Consider the following 14,924-nt stretch of genomic DNA (forward strand, 5'->3'; position numbering starts at 1 on the left):
CTGCATCATTGTTTTATATTAGTCTCTCTCTCTCTCTCTCTCTCTCTCTCTCTCTCTCTCTCTCTCTCTCTCTCTCTCTCTTAAGTAAAACTATACACTCTTGCTTTTTTAAATCCTCATTGTCTCTGTAATGAATAAAGTATGCATGCTAAGTTGCTTAATTTACCATGCCTTATCTTCTTCCCAAAGAAGAAGTAATTTTCTGAAAATTCTATTCAAGTGTCAGAGCATGTACACGTAATGCTAAGCCACAGTTCTGATGCAGTGTATTTTTTTTACTATCTGAAGATGCTTATTCTTGAAAGTTGTGATACATAAAATATCAGTAGTCATTTTTATTTTCATAGCTACCAGTTTATTCCTACAAACGAACATAATATGCTAAGAAAAGGTAGAAGAAGTATGAGTAATAGTATTAGAATCACTCATACATATTCCTGAATACAATTCAGAAGCCAGAGGTAACACAGGAAGCTATAAATATGCCTATTTGTGTATGCAGTACTGCAGAACTGGTTCTGAAAGTCCTCACAGCATATGAGTTAATCATTTAGAGTCTAAAATGGCATTCAATGAAACGTGTACAGATGGCAATTTGTGATTTAGCCAAACACCTGCTCTGAGGGACATCAGTGCTTGCACCTGATCACTTAATCCCTCAGATGGTAAGAAAACAATTCAGAATAATACGATATTAAGCCAGTTTTACATCATTAATTAGTAATTAATCTCAATACTGAGTCTGTATTAGAGCACATTTGCGAGATGTCAAAATGGAAATGTTCATTTAACAACAAATATACTAGAAGTAAATATTAAGATAAGAAATTCTGGAAAATGTTTAATGGTGCATCGATTTCTTTTCATAAATTACAATTAGCTCACCTGAAATCACTTTGACTTGTTTGACGTTCATTACTTTTGCTCAGTTTACGATTACAACTGACCATGCGTCATATTTTAGATTTTGGCTTTATGATAACACTTTATTCTAGATGTCTTTAACTACTATGTACTAACATTAAAATACATACAATACAATACATTTACTGTGTAACTGTATGTTGTTCTGCAAAATTCTCACAAGATTCACATGTATTGCTCCTGAGGTTGGAGTACGAGTAGGTTTTGGGTTAGGGGTTTGAGTTAGGTTTTGGGCAAAGGTTGAATTAGGGTTAGGTTTAGGGTTACACTAACAAATGGCTTACTTATAGTCATCTCAGCATAATACGCTCCAATAGGATACATTATTTTAACACACTTCACCTTTAAACCTGCCAGAATATAATAATGCAATTGTAAAATGTGTTATGGTATAGATGTGTGGATATTTAGCACCAAACATTTACTAATTTCACCATCTGATAATGCTTCTCTCTGGACACGTGCGTTTTCACTGGCGACTACTGCTTTGAGAATTAAGGAATGTATAGATACTGGATCTGCCTGATTTGATTTGCATCAATAGATCTAAAGGATGCATTAGTACTTTCATGTACGAGTTGCACCTTGTTTCAGGCTGTTTTGAGAATCGCATTCGAAGGAACAGATTGTTATTTCAGAGTCCTTTGCTTTGCTCTCCACACTCTCAAAGTGTATCAATGCAGTGCTTGCTCTGTTGAAGCTCAAGTCAACAAGTCAAGAGGCTTTTATTGTAATTTCAACCATATGCAGCTAGTAGAGGACACAATGAAATGAAACAACATTGCTCCAGGACCATGGTGCTACATAAAACAATATAAAACAAGCACAGAACTTTGTAAGACTACACAGAACTAAATAAGACCTACACATTACTATGTAAAGTGCACGTGTGCAAACAGTACAAGATGGTAAAATAATAGCTAAAAACAGGACAATAGACACAGTAAGAGACAGTACAGCACCGACCAGTACACATTTGTAATGAATAGTGCAAAAAGATGACACTTTCTAAAAATGTCAAATGTAAACATAACATATTATGAAATAGTGTTCTATGGACATAGCAATTATTGAGGTAGCAGCCAGGTAAAGTGACAATTAATTAAAGTGCAGCTCTGGACATGTGCAAAAGTTGGATGGTGTGTGTGTGTGTGTGTGTGTGTGTGTGTGTGTGTGTGTGTGTGTGTGTGTGTGTGTGTGTGTGTGTGTGTGTGTGTGTGTGTGTGTGTGTGTGTGTTTGTGTCAGTCCAGTCCCTGAGTATTGAGGAGTCTGATGGCTTGGGGGAAGAAGATGTTACACAGTCTGGCTGTGAAGGCCTGAATGCTTCGGTACCTCTTGCCAGATGGCAGGAGGGAGAAGAGTTTGTGTGAGGGGTGTGTGGGGTCTTCCATAAAGTTATAAATATGGATATTTTTCTTACAAAAATGCATCGTTTCGCTTCAGATAAACCCCCTGGAGCCGTATGGATTACTTTTATGATGGATGGATGCGCTTTTTTTGGCTACAAAATCTAAGGTACCATTCACTCCCATTATAAAGCTTGGAAGAGCCAGGATATTTTTAATATAACTCTGATTGTGTTTGGCTGAAAGAAGAAAGTCATATACACCTAGGATGGCTTGAGGGTGAGTAAACTATGGGATCATCTTCATTTTTAGGTGAACTAACTCTTTAACTATGCAATGTCTCGTTCCCTTCTCAGGGAACTGAGGTTACATGGATAACGTCTCGGGTTACATGTGTAACCCTTGTTCCCTGAAAAAAGCGGAACGAGATGCTGCGCTGCTAAGCGCTACGGGGAACAACTTTAGCTGTGAACCGAGCTGAAATAGTGTGTGTAACACGTCAATGAACATTGACCAGAATTTATAGCCTCGGCTGATGTAATCATTAGATGCACCTGCGGCCAGGCTATAAATGGATACGTCACCAGGTGTCGTCAGATACTTCTTTTTGAAGAGCAGTCCTGGGACGTCCCAGTGCGGCAAAGCAGCGCAGCATCTCGTTCTGCTTTTTTCAGGGAACAAGGGTTACACATGTAACCCGAGACGTTATCCATGTAACCTCAGTTCCCTGAGAAGGGAACGAGACATTGCATAGTTAAAGAGTTAGTTCACCTAAAAATGAAGATGATCCCATAGTTTCACTACGATGCTGCGCTGCTAAGCGCTACGGGGAACGCAATACCCACGGCGCTGCACTTGGGGCTGTCCGGACCCCTACAGTTGTGCAGTGTACTCACAAAAACGCGAGAGGTCTCAGACATGAGCTTGAGATGTCGACTCAAGGGCATAAGAGCCCGGAGTAGCATAAACATCTACACCATTCAATTTTGTTGAATGTGTGCAGAGAGGACCAGCCTGCCGCATCACAAACTTGTTCAGGCATGAGCTGAGATGTTGACACAAGGGCATAAGAGCCCGGAGTAGCAAAGCATCTAACCCATAAAGTTCGATGAATGTGTGTGAAGAGAACCCTATCGCAACACAAACTTGTCATAAAAACTGATGAATGTGAGCGGAGAGGACCAGCCTGCCGCATCACAAACTTGTTCAGGCATGAGCTGAGATGTCGACTCAAGGGCATAAGAGCCCGGAGTAGCAAAGCATCTAACCCATAAAGTTCGATGAATGTGTGCGAAGAGAACCCTATCGCAACACAAACTTGTCATAAAAACTGATGAATGTGAGCAGAGAGGACCAGCCTGCCGCATCACAAACTTGTTTAGGCATGGGCTGAGATGTCAACTCAAGGACATAAGAGTCCGGAGTAGCAAAGCATCTAACCCATAAAGTTCGATGAATGTGTGCGAAGAGAACCCTATCGCAACACAAACTTGTCATAAAAACTGATGAATGTGAGCGGAGAGGACCAGCCTGCCGCATCACAAACTTGTCCAGACATGAGCTTGAAATGTCGACTCAAGGGCATAAGAGCCCGGAGTGGAAAAACATCCAAACTATAAAAATCTAATGAATGTGTGCGGAGAGGACAACCTGCCGCATCACAAACTTGCTGCAGAGGGAAACCTCTAGCCAAGGTTTTAGAGGAGGAGAGCCCTCTGGTAGAGTGCACCCTAAAACCTACTGGCGAAGCTTGACCGCGCGCCTCGTAGGCCCGGGCAATAATGAGGATGCACCAAGCCGCAGTGGCCACATAGAACCTGGCAGTGGTGAGGCAAGTGCCCGCTGACAGTTCTTTCTACAGAAAATCCAGAACTGAAGCAAACTGGCAGTAAGCTGGTTCTGTAATAAGAACTTTAGTAGAAGGAAATGCATAAAGGCGCATTTGTGCTATGTATGCGTTACTACGATTGGGGGGGGACTGGGCGACTCGGGGGAGAAGTAGAGGAGACATTGCGCTATCAACAGAGGCGAAGAGGTCCTCTTCTGCCCTGTACAATCTACCCAGATCAGTTCCAAGTGGAGGGAGCCCTAGCACTTGAAATGGTCTTGATAATCTCAAGAGAAAACCCTGTGAACCTCATTTGGTACCCTTAGGGGCCAGACATGAAAGGTTTCACAATTCGGGCCAAGGATGAGAAGGTCCTCCCTGTTCGGAATCGCCCAAGGCGAGCCGTCGAGGAGAGGAATTAGCTCCGAGAAACATATCCTGTTCGGCCAGCACAGCACCATTAATAGGAGGCAAGACCCTTGCTGGTGAACATCGCCAAGACTCCCGGGAGCAGAGAAACCGGGGAAAGAAATGCATACAGACGCATTCTGGGTCATGTATGTGTCTTAACGTCCAGACCCAAGGGGGCTGGGTGATTTCAGGGAGAAGTAGAGGAGACATTGCGCTATTCATAGAGGTGAAGAGGTCCTCTTCTGCCCTAAGATCTCACCCAAACTTGTTCCAAGTGGAAAAAGCCCAGCATTTAAAAAAAGGTCTCGATAACCTCAGGAGAAAGCCCTGTGTCCCTCAGTTGGTACCCTTAGGGGCCAAACATGAAAGATTCCACAATTCGGGGCAGGGATAAAATATTGCCCTGTGCCTGAGATAGAAGATCCTTCCTGTTCGGAATCGCCCAAGGCGAGCCATCGAGGGAAGAGATTAGCTCCAAGAACCAAGCCCTGTTCGGCCAGCGCGGTGCTATCAGTAAGAGGCAAAAACCCTTGCTGGCGAACTCTGGGCAACTACTACCTTAGGGTGGAGTTCTTAACTCCCCCGTTGGTATTTTCTATTTGGACCGTAAATCTGCTCCCGTATACGGGCATCCAGGGATATAACTGACCTGAGTGACAGGAGCTTACCCTGGGCCCTAAGGAGAATCCGACGTGTCAGAAATACAGCTGACAAGAATGTGGGACTCTTTGATGATTTATGTAAGAGGCTACCGCTGTATTGTCCACCCGCACCAAGACATGGCAGCCTCAGGAGGAGGTATTTCAGGGCCAGAAATACAGCCATCAACCCGAGACAGTGACTGTGACAACCGAGCTGACGACCCTGACGACCCTCTTATCCCCTTAAGCTGGATGACCACTTAAGGCCGCTACCCCGCCCGTCAGGGAGGCGTCTGTCGTTAGCAGTCTGCGACAACAAGACGCACCTAGAGTGGGACCCAAGGCAGAAAACCGGGGTCTGAACCACATAGAAAGGGAACGAAGCCTGAGGCGCATAACCCTTTTTAGCCTAGGGGTTTTGGCCCTTGGAAGAAATCCCCTGGCTTTTGGCCACAACAAAAACGGTCTCATGAGCAGAAGGTCCAGAGGGATCACCGTGGACGCGGTCGCCCTGAGACCTGGAAATCATTGATAATGATAACAGTGCAACCTTGACCTAGCCTGACTTTGCTCAGGGTGATCTGAATGGACTCAATCCTAGCAGGAGACAGTTGTGCCCGCATTGTGATTGAACTCCATACGATGCCCCAATAGACAGTGTTCTGAGTGGGAGAGAGGACGCTTTTCTTGGCATTGAGCCTCAACCCTAGAGAAACAGATGAGCTAAGACGATGTCCCTGTGCTGAACTGCCAGTTCCTGGAACTGAGCTAGGATCAGCCAGTCGTCTACGTAATTCAGAATGCAGATGCCCCGGAGTCGCAAGGAGCCAGCGCTACATCATGCATTGTGAATGTGCTGAGTGAAAGAACCTGACCTTGGAAGACTTCGCCCTGGAAGTGAACCTCAGGAACTTTCCATGTTGTGACAGAACTTCTAAATGAAGTATAGAAGTGCGTCATAAGATCGATGGTGACCAGCCAAACGAGTTGTAGGGCTTGAGACACGACCGTCTTGACAGGCATCATCTTGGACTTGAACACCCATGGGTAGTTCAAGCTTTAAGATCTAAGCCAGACGCCACCCCTCACCCTCCATGGGAAACGGGAAGTATTTAGTGTAATAACCTAACTCTCTCTCTGGAATTTGAACACATACCATGGCCCCTTTAACCAGGAGATTGAGTTTTTTTTTTTTACATAAAAAGAAATCCGGTTCAAGGTAGTGAGAACACGCCGTTGAAACACGGAAAAGCGGCGAGTGAATTAAATCCTGACGCCCTTATAAGACCCACAGAAAAGAATATATCCGGCAGAAGTTTCCACCCTGCCAGGATCTCTGAGATAGGTATTATATTTTAACACTTCCTGTTGAGGGGTTGTCGAGTGTTTCGCGTCCTGAATAAAATGCAGGAACAGCGAAAACACCCAATTTTGACGGAAGCCTCTGCAATCCGAAACACCAAGAGGTGGCGGGAATTGAGGGGCTTCGAGGGGGTACCGGGAGGGGTGAAGTGAAGCACGCACCCCATCCCGAGGGAGCGACCCCATCCCGAGGGAGCGACCCCCTAATCTAGGCGCAAGACTGTCAGGGTTTTCTCTTACTAGAATTTATAGTCCTGAGGTCTTGCTTCGGGGGCTGGCGAGGGCGGCGAGACTGTCCCCAATCCCTGGGAGGAGGAGCACGACTCGCCACGCTTTGCTTTTGAGCCTCCCTTCAGTCAGGACCGAGGCGGGTCTGAGGCTTGCTCGTCAAGCGCAGAACCCACACTCAGGTCGTCCAGGAGGTCAGCCTGGTACGCCTGTAAAACAGCATAGTGTGCAGAGCAGCACCAGCCTGACCTGCTGCTTGATAAGCCCTTCCCACTAAAGTGGAGGTTGTCCTACAAGGCTTTGAGGGGAGAGAGGGCTTCTTAAGTGACGATGCCGAGCCCGGTGAGAGATAGCCCGCAAGCGTCTCTTCGACCGGCGGCATACTGACTACCTCCGTGCCTCAGCACCCACGATAGTCGAATATAATGACGTCGAGGGTATGTGAACACAGGAAGAAAAAAAAAAATATATATATATATATATATATATATATATATTATTTTTTTATTTAAATTATTTTATTTTTTAGGGGTTCTCCATGAGCGAAAAAGCTCTTCATGGAGGTTATCAAAGAAGGGAAGGGACCCATGAGGCGTTCCCTTTCTTAGACTGGAAGATAAAATCTATCCCCTAATTTGGAGCATTTGGGGGTCTTTTTTTTCGCATGGCCAGTCCAATCTGGCAACCGCACGAGTAACAACATCGAGCAATTACTCCGTAGATTTTTTATCGAAGAAGATTTTTTATCCGAAGAAGCGTCAGAACATGCTTCAAGATCATGTGAAGGACCAGCTGGGTTTGGGGAGAGAGTGAGAGAAAGGGATCAACCCGTCTCTTGCTCCTCAGCCATATCCATGCAAGAGCCCCACGAACGATCTTTTTTTTTTTTCCGTGAGTGCTGACTCCCGGAAGCAAGCAAGGTGAGCACGACGCACTATGCCTGTTAAAGCAAATCGCAGTGCTCGCACCCACCCTGCTGCAACGCGAGAGCAGCGTGCTCTTACCCCCAAACAAACAGAGCAAAAACTGATGTCGTCTTCAGCTATAGAGCGAGAAGAGGGGAACACGCACCGTTTGCGGCTTTTAGTCATTCTCTCTTTAGAGAACAATGTTCACTGCACACTGCCTAACTGATTCTAACTCCTAACAGAGGAAAGAAAGATTTGACAGGGTTTGTGAAACACACAGAAACAGAATCACTCTGAAAAAAGAGTTTCTGACGACACCTGGTGACGTATCCATTTATAGCCTGGCAGCAGGTGCATCTAATGATTACATCAGCCGAGGCTATAAATTCCGGTCAATGTTCATTGACGTGTTACACACACTATTTCAGCTTGGTTCAAAGCTAGAGTTGTTCCCCATAGCGCTTAGCAGCGCAGCATCGTAGTGAAGGTTTTTGTAAAGGGAACCGGTTATGTTTTAAATCTGAATATATATAGCTGTAAATCTGAATACATAGTTATGAATCCTGAATATATAAATATAACAATTAATATAATTATAAATTTTAATATATACATTTAAACCATGAATATACAAATGTAACTCCAAATAAATCCTGAGCATTTAGTTAGCTTAATGCTTCGGCATGTTGAAAGACACAAACACGCCTTTTCTATATAGATATAATCCACTTAATTCACAGAAATGTATGGTTGAGCGTGTCTGCTTGTGTTTGTATGTCACAGTTTGTAATACCGCACTTCATGCCAGTTGCCGACAACAGTGAGTTTGTTTCTGTGTGTACACAGGCTTAAGCTCAAAGCAGAATCACAGACAGTCAGACATCGCCAGGAGAGGATTAACAGCAGCAAAGAAATTACATAGCTTTACAATACTGGTCACCGCACCTGTACACACACCACTGACTCCTGCAGGTCATCCCTCTGTGTGTGTGTGTGTGTGTGTGTGTGTGTGTGTGTGTGTGCGCATGATATGACTTCTGAAGATATGGATTTTTGGGTGAACTGTCTCTTTAAGTTACATACTAAGAGATGATTAGAAATAGAGAGTCAGACGGAATTGAGATGTAAAACTCAAAGATTGTGTAATTCAAGATCAATTCATAGTCATTGTACAAGGCAGGAAGTGAAAGCAGAGTTGTGGTTGGCCCTTTGCCAAGGTGTCTGAGTGAGTGAGAGAGAGAGAGAGAGAGAGAGAGAGAGAGAGAGAGAGAGAGAGAGAAAGAGTTAAATGTGCGGTAAATCCACCTGCGGCGGCAGCCAGTCGATTCCTTATCATCCACATGTCCATTTCAAGATTAGTGTGCTCAGGCCTGTCGCTGTTCCTCAGTGTGTCTGTCGCTCTCAGTGTCTCTGATACATCCTCACATCTCTGATGCTTTGATACCCACTCACATGATTTGGTTTTAATCTTGTCGCAAACACAGCATGTGCGTCTGTGTGTGTCTACATGCGTGAGCTAAAGGAGTGGTGGTGGTGTAGTGGTCTAAGCACATAACTGGTAATCTGGTGATCAGAAGGATGCTGGTTCGAGCCCCACAGCCACCACCACTGTGTCCTTGAGTAAGGCACTTAACTCCAGGTTGCTCCAGGGGGATTGTCCCTGTAATGCACTGTAAGTCGCTTTGGATAAAAGCGTCTGCCAAATGCGTAAATGTAATGTAAATGTAAATGTGAGCTTGAAACTACAAGTGTATATTGTCGGTGTTTCATTAGCACAGGCTAGATAAGAGACTCTTTCTTTGAAATGTTTACAGAGATTCTTAAAGGAATATTACGGGTGCAATACAAGTTGTAAACAAATACAGAAATTATGGCATGCTGTTGATTACCACAAAAAAAATATAATAAAAATAATAATATTTTTGTCTCATCTGTTCTTTTCTTTATAAAAGCAAAACTTGAGTTACAGTGAGGTACTTACAATGGAAGTGAATGGGGCCAATTTTGGGGGATTTTAAAGGCTGAAATGTAAAGCTAATAATTTTATAAAAGCACTTACATTCATTATTATGTTAAAACGTTTGCACTATTTGAGCTTTAAAGTTGTATAAATAAAAATGTTTCCAGTAAGTTTAGGGTCTGGGGGTTTGTTAACATTACATCGTCATGGCAACAAAGTTGTAAAATTGGCTTTAACTTTACACATAAAAGGTTAGTAAGTGATTTTATCACACTAAAATTATGTTAACAAACATATTGTTTATGTCTTGTGGCTAAGTGTTTGAAAAATGGAGTATTTAATGTCCAAAATGAGCCCCATTCACTTCCTATGTAAGTGCCTCACCGTAACCCAGAGTTTTGCTTTTTGCTTTTTTTTTATAACAAAACGAGGGAGTAGTCAAAATATGTTTTTGTGGTAATCAACATTATGCCAAAAATGCTATCAATTGTGCTTAACTTGTAATGATCCCAGAATATTCAAAATTGCGCCATCATTTGTTCACCCTCATGTTGTTAGTTATGTTACACCAATGTTAAAATGTATCACATGACATGTCATGCACTATATTATAAGTGTTTAAATAAAATAGAATTGTGTGAGGGACAGGATGAAAAAGTAAGTGTTTATGAACTGATAATCTGCCGTTTACTTGTGAAGTGGAATTAAGCTCGTTGATGTAGCAGCTCTAGTGTTCATTTCACCAGGAAAGTGGCACGATACATACAGTAAGCCACGTAAAATGTATTTTGCATAAAGATTGGAATAGTCCATTTTTTCTATGAGACCAGGTAGCATTACACATTATAATTGTTCCCCAACCTGCAGGAGGCGCTGTGCTGTGTTCACTACACAGAGCTGTTTTTCATCTCCTGTAGGGTGACAGGCTCAGGGGAAGTTTGATTGACAAGGAAGTCAAGTATAATTAAAACAACACTACAGTTGGAGCTGTACAGTAAGAACCATTGTGTTTAGTCCATGGGTTTGAGATTTTACAGCCCTTTCAAAGGTTTCATGCCAGCAAAACTTCATTCCTCAATGTTACATGCATTTTGGCTTGTCTAATGCAGCGCAAGCAAAACAAAGTGCTGTCCCGCAGCAGTGGTCTTCCCTGAACACAAACACACACACACACACACACACACACACACACACACACACACACACACACATTGTATATATTGTGGGGGCAAAAATGACAGTGCAATACTTCATATTCTGTCAGTTATTGTAATGTTGGCATGTAATGAACTTGCTCTTAGTGTGCTTTGGTTTCCTTTGGGAGCCAACTAATTGTGTCAGAGCTGGCTGTATCTCATGGCCTCATTCTTTACAATTAGATGCACACACACACACACACACACACACACACACACACACACACACACATGTTGTGTTTCCATGTTTTATGGGGACTTTCCATAGACATAATGGTTTTTATACTGTACAAACTTTATATTCTATCCCCTAAACCTAACCCTACCCCTAAACCTAACCCTCACAGAAAACTTTCTGCATTTTTACATTTTCAAAAAACATAATTTAGTATGATTTATAAGCTGTTTTCCTCATGGGGACCGACAAAATGTCCCCACAAGGTCAAAAATTTTGGGTTTTACTATCCTTATGGGGACATTTGGTCCCCACAAAGTGATAAATACACGCTCACACACACACACACACACACACACATTTATTTTGGCCTAGTTCCAGATATGGCTCCCCTCTTCTCTCTCTTGCTTTTTTCTCCTTCCTTCACACTCTCTCACTCCCTTTTTATTTAGCTTTTTTCTCCCCATCTGTTAAGCCTGACTGTGAGATGTAGTGAGTAAGACGTCTTTGCTGTCGTAGCACCTAATCAAACAGTGCTTTGGGGGTTATCTGAAGTATAAGCAAAGCCCTGCTGTTTGAATAGTGACCAGCTAAGTGACCGAATATAACACTGCCTGCTTACAGAGCAAAAATGTCCACCGCTTTGTTGCCCTTCACAATGCTTTCACAAACTTTGTAAGATCATATACCTTACTTCAAAATGAAGTATTGGCCATACGGAATCTACACTGATTTTTCCAGAATTGGCTCAACCAACAAAGTTCCATACTTGTGCCCAGGGCTGGACTGGGAAGATAATGGGCCAGGATTTTACATGGCAACTGGCCCAGCTGTTAAGCGGTTTCTGCATATCACGATGCCGTTTTGTGGTCCGTTCTGCATAACGCGGAAGCTCATTGTTGCTTATCGCGGCCCTTTTGGCACGTTCCGCAGCCGAACCACCGGCCATCCCGATTCTCCCTGATCGGCCGAAAAGTGCCTCGGCCCACCGGGAAAATGCCCGGTATGCCAGATTACCTCTGCTAACATGATCTTCCAGGTTAAAACAACAAAACAAGTTACAGTAATACACATAACAATGGAAGTCTATGGGTCCAATGTTCTGGAGGATTTAACAATTCAATTCAATTCAATTCAATGGGGCCTCATGTAAACAATACAATATTGCCAAAGCAGAACTACATCTTAACAGCAGAAATTAGCTCTTTTTTTTTTTGTTAAAGCATTTGCATGGACCACATTTACATCTTGTGTTAAGATTCATCTCGGGTGATCCATTCAAATGTGGCCAGGCAAGACGCATCTCTGTTTGCACCTGGTCGCTCAAATGCGGCTTTTGTGACCACTCGTGTTCGGATTTTGTGGGGAGCATCTCTGATTTCATGGCGACATGCATTAATCACTATGTCATTGTGCTACTGCATGATAATACACCGTGAAAAAGTAATAAAAGACAAAGAATCTTAAGGGAATACATAAATGCCATGAACACAATACTGTTTGTGTGTCATTCAGTTGAACTCCGAGCATATGAGCAGCAAAGAGATCAGTTCCTTTCCGGAAGAGCATGAGAAACACTCCTCAAGTGCTCAAATGAGCGTGCCGTCAGTACGCAAAAATATAAACATATGAATATGAACTTTTCGAGTGAACGCAATGCACTCTGGCTTAATTTTAATCGATCATATAATGGCAAATATAACTGGTCATAGGGGGTTTATACATGCAGTGTTACTGACATGCAGTGAGATTTGTGACCGCAGAGACTATATACTATTCTAAGCAATCGGTGCAGAACAAAAAGTAAGGAAAAAGTGTGCATATTCCAGTGGGCCTACTTTATAATTAAATTTCAGAGTTTAGCAATGATTTATTTTATGGCTGAGTGTTATGTTGTAATGTTTTGTTATCTTCTATCTTGTTTATGTTTGTACTGCTTTAGTGTTTTTATTTATTTTTTTGTCACTATGTGACAACTGTCTGTAATAGCGCTATATAAATAAATTATTACTTACTTTCAGTCACGTCTGCTAAAGTTTAAGCCCCTTCTTTGGCTAATCATCATGCTCACCAGAGTTCAAGGTCACTTCTGTCATCAACATTCCTCATTTGGGGTCCCAGTAGCCCCTGATCTATCCCATAGGTCCTTGCCTCCACAATAGCTCATTGTGTCTCAGTTTGAGTGAAACATTCAGCTCTTACTTCGAGTGCTGGAATGTCTCCTCGCCAGATTTCCCACTGCATGTCCAGAAGTTTGATATTTCAAAGAATAGTCACTCAAAAGTTCTCCTAGAAGTATCTGTTTCTAAAGCTGTCATGAAAATCAGAACTCTATGCCTCTGAACATTTGATCCAGAACTTTTTCTGGCTATCATTCTCATGTCATTCCAAAAGAGTATGACTTTCTTTCTTCTGTGAGTTCTTCTGAGTTAAAGGGATAGTTCACCCAAAAATGTAAATTCTCTCATGATTTACTCATCTCAGATGTGCATGACTTTCTTTATTCTGCAGAACACAAATTAAGATTTTTAGAAGAATATTTCAGCTCTGTATGTCCTCACAATGCAAGTGAATGGGTGCCAACATTTTGAATCTCCAAAATCATCATAAAGGGAGATTCAAAGTCGTAATCCAGTGGTTGAAACCATGTGTTCAGACACAATATAATAGGTGTGGGTGAGAAACAGATTAATATTTATATATGAAATATCTACATTTATGCACAAATAATATGAATCACCAAAAACAGAAGAAGAAAAATGAGACAGTGAAAATAAAGTTTAGATTGACTGAGCAAGGAGCAGAATTTATAGGAATAATAGACTTAATTATTGATCTGTTTCTCACCCACATCTATCATATCGCTTCAGAAGATACAGATTTACCACCAAAGCCATCTGGAGTACTTTTATTTTAGAGCTTAAAAATGTTGGCACCCATTCACTTGTATTGTATGGACCGACAGAGCTGAGATATTCTTCTAAAAATCTTAATTTGTGTTCTGCAGATGAAAGAAAGTCATAAACATCTTGGATGGCATGAGGATGAGTAAATGATCCATAAGACTTGAGTAGTTAAATCTGTCTTTAGAAGCTAAATGATAGCTGTGAGTTAGAAACAGATCAATATTTAAGTCGTTTTTTTACAATAAACCTCCACCTTTGACCTGCCCTGACCAGAAGGTGGAGATATGCACAAAGAGTTGCCAAAAAACAAAAAAGGAAAAATGTGGAAGTGAAAGTGGGGATTTTCATTTTTTGGGTCAACAATCCCTTTAAATAATATCACAACTGCTCCATGACCTGTAAATCCTCAGTTCCTGGCCGGATATTCTGTGCTCTGGGGAAGCCAATGCTTTATCAGAAACAAAATACTGGCTTTCCTTGCAGCTGTAGTGGGAAAGCCAAATGTGTAGGAATGGATACAGGAGGTTCTGATAAAGAGGCATTACTGAAACCTTGTTTTTATCCCTTATTCCGGCTGTCGATGAATAGCCGTTCATGGTGTTGAGTAGCGGGCTGACGTACAGGCGCTCTGGGGCCGCCACTCTGTATCGTAATTATAAACAGTTATAGCTCTCTTGGACAAATCAATGGCTAAACAGGAACACACAACACAGATCCATTCTCTACACTTTCAAGGTGTTGAGTAGAAAATATTTATCAGAACATTTACCACATGGCAAAGACTAACAGTCACATATCGCTAACTGACATTTAGGACACTTTTGAGTGAAAGCTGTTCTAAAGTTGCATTAAAACTGAATATTTGTGATGAAACCGAGTCATTATTTTGAAGATGAATTGAAAATTCTAAAATAGTTTCAATTTTTTCCATAAAAGAGAAGTGCTCTAATCCTGATATACTTTTTCTCATGTTGTATTTCACCATTAGCATATCACTGTAATTTTCTTTTAAATACATTATTTTCTTCAATTCACAAA

At 42.1% G+C, this 14,924-nt stretch overlaps 1 protein-coding gene across 1 annotated transcript in view; it reads left to right on the forward strand.

The window, feature by feature from the left end:
- LOC127645599 (ephrin type-B receptor 1-B-like) overlaps positions 1–14,924 on the forward strand; it is a 323,036-nt gene that overhangs the window by 189,249 nt on the left and 118,863 nt on the right. The window lies entirely within an intron of this gene.

This window comes from Xyrauchen texanus, chromosome 6 (assembly GCF_025860055.1).
Source record: "Xyrauchen texanus isolate HMW12.3.18 chromosome 6, RBS_HiC_50CHRs, whole genome shotgun sequence".
In the NCBI taxonomy this organism is placed as follows: Eukaryota; Metazoa; Chordata; class Actinopteri; order Cypriniformes; family Catostomidae; genus Xyrauchen; species Xyrauchen texanus.